The following is a 7,781-nucleotide window of genomic DNA, read 5'->3' as shown; positions in this document are numbered from 1 at the left end:
AGAGCATCACAAACTTCTGCGATGCCTAAGTTAACGCCGGCCTTGCTTATGAGTTGCCCCTTGGGTGGTTTCCAGAAATGGAAGGGAAGGTAGGGTTTGTGGAAGGGGTGAAGTCCTGAGCTGGCTAGTGGTAGTGGGAAGAGCAGGGAGGAGCACAAAGAGCTAAGAAGCATTTTCTTTCTGGCTCCTTCTTATACCACCTTCCTACACACAGGCAGCTAAGAGCTCAAAAATCTCTGGTTTCATCTGTTCTTCACTAATCCCGAGGGATTTATGGGGTTATAATGCATTACTTTAAATGTTTCAAAAACACTAATGGAAATCCTGAGACATCTGCTTTTTTTTTTTCTTTTTTTCTTTTTTGCATACCCAGTTATGGATGGGTTTGATTAATAAATCATGGGGAAATAAATTAATTATTCTGTGGTGATTACAATCTCTCTGGCAGACAACATACTTCAAGACAAGATGGATGGGGTGGAGGCGGCAGATAGAGGAGGATTTTGATGCAAGGACAGCCAGGTTGGAAACTGACCCAGCCCCAGAAGGATGTTTTCCATCTCCCAGAAGGGGTCAATAGAGCATTGAGCTACCTGGAACTATGGATATAGTGGGAGAGGTGTGGTAGGGGGGCAGAGGAGGGGGTAGTTCCTTTTATCCTCATCTCTAAAGACTCAGGAAGTCATGTAAGAGTGTGAGATTGCTCCTGTCCTTCCCTAAACTCATGCATCCAAGGCAGACTCTGACACAGAAATGACCTCAAATATCTAGTCCTGGGGTCACTGTGCTCCCCTGAATAAACAGAAAGTGACAAAGCATCAGAATTGACAAGGGGCTTCTGAAAAAGCCCCCTTTTTAAAACTTTTAATTCAAGAAGTTTGAGATGAGACCAAGGATTCACATGCCTAAGAAGGTCCCAGCTCACTACTGTTGCACAAAGAGGGCGTGCACTCTAACAGCCCCTCCCTTTGTTCACTCCAATTTGCTCCTGTTCACTCTCTGTTTTACATTCCTCATCCATCCTTCTTGAAATCTTCCCTGAAGCATCTCATCCCTCAATGCCTCTCTCCCTTTCTCTGCCTTCCTCTTCCTTCTGAAGGCCCAACTGTCTTTCTCATCCCATGTAGCTTTATTTTCTAGTAAAGGGGAAGTGTTGCTTTTCTTAAAAGTTGAGATTCCCGGGGAGACTATCTGGCTGACAGGTCAGTTGTAAGACGTATGGGCTAGCCAGGACATGAGGTTCCCATAGCTGAGAGCTGCCAGGGGCTAGTTCAGCCTGACTTGAACTCCATGTGATGGACAGCAGATCAAATTTTATGCTTCTGTGCCCAGGGGGACCATGCAGAGGACATGCAGTCATACACAGGTTAGCCCTTGGGCAAATGGTAAGTTCCACACACCAAACTAATCAGGACAGCCAGTCTCATTTCTGGAGCTAGGGTCAGAGCCGGGGCTCTGGCTGTCCTAACCAGCTAGGTTCACCACCTGCACTCAATGGTCAAAATAAAGACACTTAATAGAGAAATCAGAAAGAGAAGAGCTATTTAATGTGGCTTCACAGGGAAGATGAATGAAGAGGTCTAGCATTTCCCCCACTGTCCATCAGGTTCATGCCTGAGTTTTTGGTTTAAACAGAGGACCAGAGATGTGAACTAGTCAGTCTCCAGTAAGGCACAGTCCTGCCCCTCATCTTCATCTCAGCTCCAGTCTGTTTTGCCAGACAGTCTGCCAAACTGTCAATCTCTTTCTAGGAGCTCTTTCCTTTCTGGCTGAACCAGACTTCAGCCCTTTCCTTCTTCCAGTGTGAGGTTCCTGGGAAATTTCACTTCCCTGGGGTCCAATTGTCTCAATAGTTTAAAGCCAAAGAGAGGGGTTCAAGTGTCTCTGTAGAGTATCCTCACTCCTGCCTGTAACATTACATTCTCAGACTTATGTAAGTGTAACCTTAGTCCATTGGAGGATGCTTAACCACCTATCACTGGACCCTATATCTATAGCTGGTCATTGAGCAAGTGTGGGATTTGGGGAGGTAACTAACCTCACCAGTCTGTCCATGATTAAGGGTTCCCAGGACACACAGCCTTCAATACTGGAGCCAGAAAAGTCCTTAGGGGAATAGGGAATTGGGCACTCTGAGAGACTAGAAGTTTTGCATTTCTACCAAGATCCCAGAGGAGGAAGATGCTACTGGTCCCCAGACTGGACTTTGAGAGCCACTCCTTATGTGTTCCCACGAACTGAGGATTGTGGTCCTGGAGACTTCTTTAGATGACAGGCTCTGGGCTGGGGCCAAAGTCAAGCCTCCTGACTGGAATTAGCAATCAGGATGTAGACATATCCTTAGAGTAAGACTGCCACAGTGTTGGAGGTTAGAGTAAGAGGAGAACTGGTGGGAAAGAGGGGGTCAGGAGTGAGAAGACCTCAGATCCAAAGCTATATGTAGGGGCATGCCCCAGTGGCTATAGTGTTGGGCTTCTTACGGTGAAATAGGCTAGTGTCTTGGGAACACGTGAAGCAAAGTGAAGAAGAAAACTGATCCACAGGACTGGGTAGTACTGGAGCAACTGGTAATTGGGGTTAAATCAAATGCAGTGCTTAAGCTGTTAACCTATGAAATTGTACATTGACTAGATCTACTTATTTCTTTGACTTAGAGCTTGGGGACAGCTTGGTGTGGGTCACAATGAACAGCTTGGGTAGGGTCACAGTGGATCTTCCTTACACTTGAACGTTACCAACTTTAAATGTCAAGAGCACTCACAGGGTCTGGAACCTGGGTGGGATGTGGGCTGATGTGACTATTGGCTGCACAAAAGTGAATATAAACACAGAGTTTTTAAGGCTGTAAGGTCAGACACTGATGGAATCCATTGATTAGGTGCTTGGATGGGCACAGAATGCTTTCTTACAGAGCAAACTCGGGCATCCTAGATCCATACTCAGTCTCTGACATTCTAAGCTTCTCATCCCAGTGTCTCTGACAACCCGTGTTTGGCTGATCCCCTTGTTGTCTTGGCTGGCCTCCTTCCTTGTGTGTCTACCCTGCCAGGAAACTTCTGGGAGTCTTGGAATAGATGCTTCGTCTCATAAACAGAGTCAGTTATCTGTTAGTTGGCAACTACTGTTTCCTTTTTTCTGCCAGATGATCACTGTGTCTCCTGGATTGATACAACCCAAGTGGATGCTGGATGTGGTGTCTTTCTCAGAGAATAAACATGGACCCTTTTTGAGGGAAGAAGCAGAATAAAACCATAAAACATTTTTTTCTCTAAATGTTTATGTTTGTCTTTCTAACTTCATCATCCTCAGGATTGGTCTTTATCCAGGTTCTTTGGCAATTCATGAAAATAACATTTCCAAAGCCCCCTTCAACTATAATAGAGTCAGCTTGCACTCCAGCCATGATAAGCCTCCCTCATTCCCACCTACTTAATTTCATTGAGTGGTGAGTCGAATCTAGGGAGCTTTGAGACAAATGTTTAGAAGTGAACCATCTTCCCCACTAATAAGTCCATGTCCCCCAGGGTTTATGGGACCTGTCTCTGATAAGCCACAGGTATGTGTTTATGTGAAGACTTGATGATTAGCAACAGTCTTCTCTAAATGGCTTTTAAACATGATGCCCTTCGGTCTTACAGAATCATTATGAGCCCGATGAGATGACTCAGATTTACAGCTCTATACTTTGATTTCTACAAAAGGGAAGGGTTACTGTCTCAGCTATCTGCTCATTTAGGGAGTTATGGAAGTCTCAAACAGCCAGTGCTGAATCCCAGTTGATTCTTGTGATTATGATGCCGTTGTCATCATCTCTTTACTGGTGGAGAACACCTACAAATGTCTGTAAGAGGTGGAGGGAGGGGTGTGCTGAATTTAGGTGCATGAAAAAACCCAGCTGCCTTCCCTGGGAACATGTCTTATGAGGAGTAATGAGATGAGCCAAGAGGGAAGCAGATAAAATGTAAAATGGCTTAACCCCCCCTTTCTTGTCCTCTCCTCTCTCTTCAAGCCCTGCTGACATGATGAGAACTTGTGCATTCAGCACCCTGGCATTTGGGGTGACACAGAGCATCATGGAGTCCTGCTAATTCCCAGGTACAGAGCACAGCCAGGTTGATGCCCGAGGTATGAAGTTGCATGACTCACTTGTAGCATGAGTCTGCCTCACTTCCCCTGGCCCGTGCTGCTTTGTTTGCTTGTGTCTGCCTGAGGCTCTGCACGGCTGGGGAGAAGTCAGTCACTCATCCCCAGAAGGAAAAGAGTATTTGATTGACAGCAATAGAAACCTGGGCTCCAAACCTGGATCTGCCACTTTCAGCTCCTTGAACTTGGGACAACTACCTCACGTGTGGGTTTCTCAATCTCTACGGTCTTTGGAGATCTTTGCTCTTTGGCAGGTCACAAGCACTAGTGACAAGGGGAACACCTGACATTTTATCAGGAAGAATCTTAGACTCTCTTCAGATTCCCTGAACCTGAAAATGCATTCAAGAGGATCTAGACAACTGAGGGGGTATGGCTCCACAGTGTCCATTAGCCTTTGGCCTTGAGCTCCTTTATCGTAAGGATTTCCAGAGCTTTGTAAATGTGGAACTGTGGACTGAGCTTTGCTCTACTGGGATTTCCCTGTTTCCACCTGTGTGCTATTCCTTCTCTGCAGTAGCTCTCAAAGCTAGCAACATGATATTTGATGAATTTCAGGAGCTCTTGCTCTGTGAGCCAACAGGAGCTCTGTGAGCCAACATCTTCTATGGTGTTAATCTAAGGCCTTGGTCGGGGAGAGCCAGCTGGAATGTGCTATCTCAGATTGTTGGGCACTTGCTCTCCAAGGCTGTGATGAGATGCTCTGACCTGTAAGAGCATGTCCACTAATTAGGGAGACGGTTCAGAGTCAAGCTCCTGCCTTCTTTGCAGATCCAGCACATACACACTGAACCATCTTTATCTTGCACATTACCAGACAGAGAACAGATAAAAAAACAATGTGCAAATGGCCTCCGGATTCCCTGCAGTGAGGGCTTTGTGTGAGGTGGGGATCAGCCACCACAGATGCTCAGTCAAGCATAGCTCTTTGGTGTGAGCGTATGCTCTGGGATGAGTGTGAGCCTAGTTTTCCCCTGTGAGTGCAGATGAAGCTGTTGCTGAGCGAGAGCCAGAGACTGCATTTGGTACCCAGCCCAAATAAATAGAGGCTGGTTCCATTTCTAGAATTAAACAACAATAGCAGCAGCAACAACAACAAAGTAGCCAGTTGTGTGGGTCTCATGAAGAGAAGTTGTGGGGACTCCAGCATAATGTCATCCTAGGGACTTTGGTTACTAGTCTCATACATTGCTGCAGTAGTAGCAGGAACTCAAGTAAAAGGAGCTGCTCTCTCCTGGGTATGGGGTTAGTTACTCCCCACATATTTTCAGTTGTCACTATCAATAGGGTTATGAATGAAGGAGGTCAAGGAAGGTTCTGGATAGGAGTTCTTTCTTTTAACTGGGATTTTCTTTTTTCACAATATCATTTCAGGTTTTTGAGTCCATCCTAATACTGAGGTACCAGAGGTGCCGAGCTGCTAGCTGAGCCCAGAGATGCCAGAAGAGTCTACCTGATGGGGCTAACCCCTGTACTCTGTGTGTTCCCTTGGAGGATGGTGGCAGCCTACTCGAAGTAGACTTCTGGGGTAAATAAATGGGAAAGCAGAGCCCTGAAAGAGGAGGTGATGTCACTCTGCAGACTCTGAGTAACATCATGTCACACACATAAAAATATGTCCATTTCTTTCTGTAGGCAAATACTTCATACCATACATGATGTGGGGCATCTGAAAGGAAGCATGCCTTTAGTGCATAATATAAATACCAAGTACAAAATCAGACCACGGGAAACATAAATTAGTGGCATAGGTCAGCTTGGATGACATCTTTGTGATTGTCCCTGGAATGATGGTCTTCAGTAGGTCCTGGGGTCAGGCTGTAGTAGACTACAAGTAATTTAGACTAGAAATGTACTTTTATCCTTTAAGTCACGAACAGCACACAGACAGCACAGCAGAGTCTTACTGTGCTTATCAGAGAAAGTGCCTGGGAGGTTTCAGGGGATCTGGAACACAATGTGAGCAGCCCCCATGTCCTGGCTAGGCCCGTGTGAACGGTGCCAGCATGTTCCCCAGTAAGGAGAGTCCCTCCACACACACTGCGGCCTGTGCATTCACGTTGCGGTCTCCATGTTGGGATCGGCTTCTGTGTATCCCCTGGGTGTTGGGATGAAGGAAAACCAGGCTCTTAGAGTCTAGTGGATGTCAAAGGGACACAGCAACTGTACTGTGTGATGCATGCTCATGGGAGACCCCGATTGGGTTGTCTTAATTTCAGTTGGCAGTTCTTTGAAAAGACTTTGGCCAGAGGTTTCTTTGGCATCTAAACCTGGAGTGGAGTGGTTCCCAGAAAAACCTCACTAGTAGAACGTCATGGCTTCTTGGTCCTCCACAGACTTCTGGAGTGGCAGCAGTAGCAGCAGCAACAGCAACAGCAACCACGGTTTTGTACAGGAAGTTTGGGCTTCAGAGAGAGTCCTGGAATTCACAGTCATCTGTGGCTATCCTGGTGGGTGAGGTCAAAGTCTCATCGTTGCAGCATCTGGGTCCCTCTTGGATACTATCAGTGGGTGTTCTGCAAAGATTTGATTTGATTCTTCTGTGCCAGACAGACCCGTGCTGGACAAAAGCAGACAAATATGGATCAGACAAGACTCAATGGCCAGACCTGGGTCTGAATTCCAGCGCCATCCCTCGATGCCCAGCAATTTCCCTTGGAAGGCTTTTTAACAGATCTGAGACTCAGATTTCTTCCAGCTCCAAAATGGAGCTTTGAGTGCTTTGTTCTGACTTGGAAGCAGCGAGTGGGACCTGAAAATAAACCATTGGTTTGTGTGCTTACAAACATGGTGCTTATGAAGTATTAGCTCCTTAACAGCAAAGCTAATGCCTCATCCCGAGCCTTTGACTCTAATCTATGCACCATTTTTGCTCATCACTCTCAAACCCCCTTCCCCTCCTTTCATTCCGTTCCCTGTACCTACCCCACCCCTTAGAAAGAAACCCTATTCTATCAGGCCATTGTCCTACCTCCTCATCACCAAACACTCTGGAGACCGCTCTGCACCCAGGACTCGCACATCTCATCGGCCACTCTGGATCCTTCCCACCTGGCACTGACAAAAGCTCATTGCTGAGCTCCGTGACCTTTCCTGGGGTTTCCATGCTTCTGAAACATACCATGGCAAACCCCATGCCGTCGTTCTTTGCCCTCTTTGCCGCCTTCATCATGGTGCTCCCTTATTATTACTGGGAACTTTCACTTGGGCTACCCAGTCCGGGCTCCTAGTCTCATCCTCTAAGCACAGGCATGGCTCCACAGCTCTGGCCTTGTCTTCCACTGGACGCATCAGTGGCTTAGCCAGACGCTTGGCTTACTTTTCCATAAGGATCCAGATAGCCGATAGTTTAGTCATGTTAGGCTATCTGGTCTCTGGTTGGACTATCCAACCCCCGTACTACTGAACAGAGGAGCTAGGCCTAATAACAGAGAAGTCAAGGAATGAACTGAGAGCCAATGAGGCTTTACTTACAAAAATAAGAGGCAGGCCAGATTTGGTCAGAGTCCAGTACCCAGTCATAAAGGGAAGCTTAGCTCTAATGTTTACTGGCTCTATGGAATTGCTCAAGCGGGTTAATCACTGTGTTCCTTGTCATTCTAACGTTATCATTTTCAATAATGCTGCTGCCGCTGCTG

This window comes from Micromys minutus, assembly GCF_963924665.1.
Source record: "Micromys minutus genome assembly, chromosome: 10".
NCBI lineage: Eukaryota > Metazoa > Chordata > Mammalia > Rodentia > Muridae > Micromys > Micromys minutus.
The sequence above is the reverse complement of the archived record's forward strand: the minus strand, read 5'-3'. Positions refer to the sequence as shown.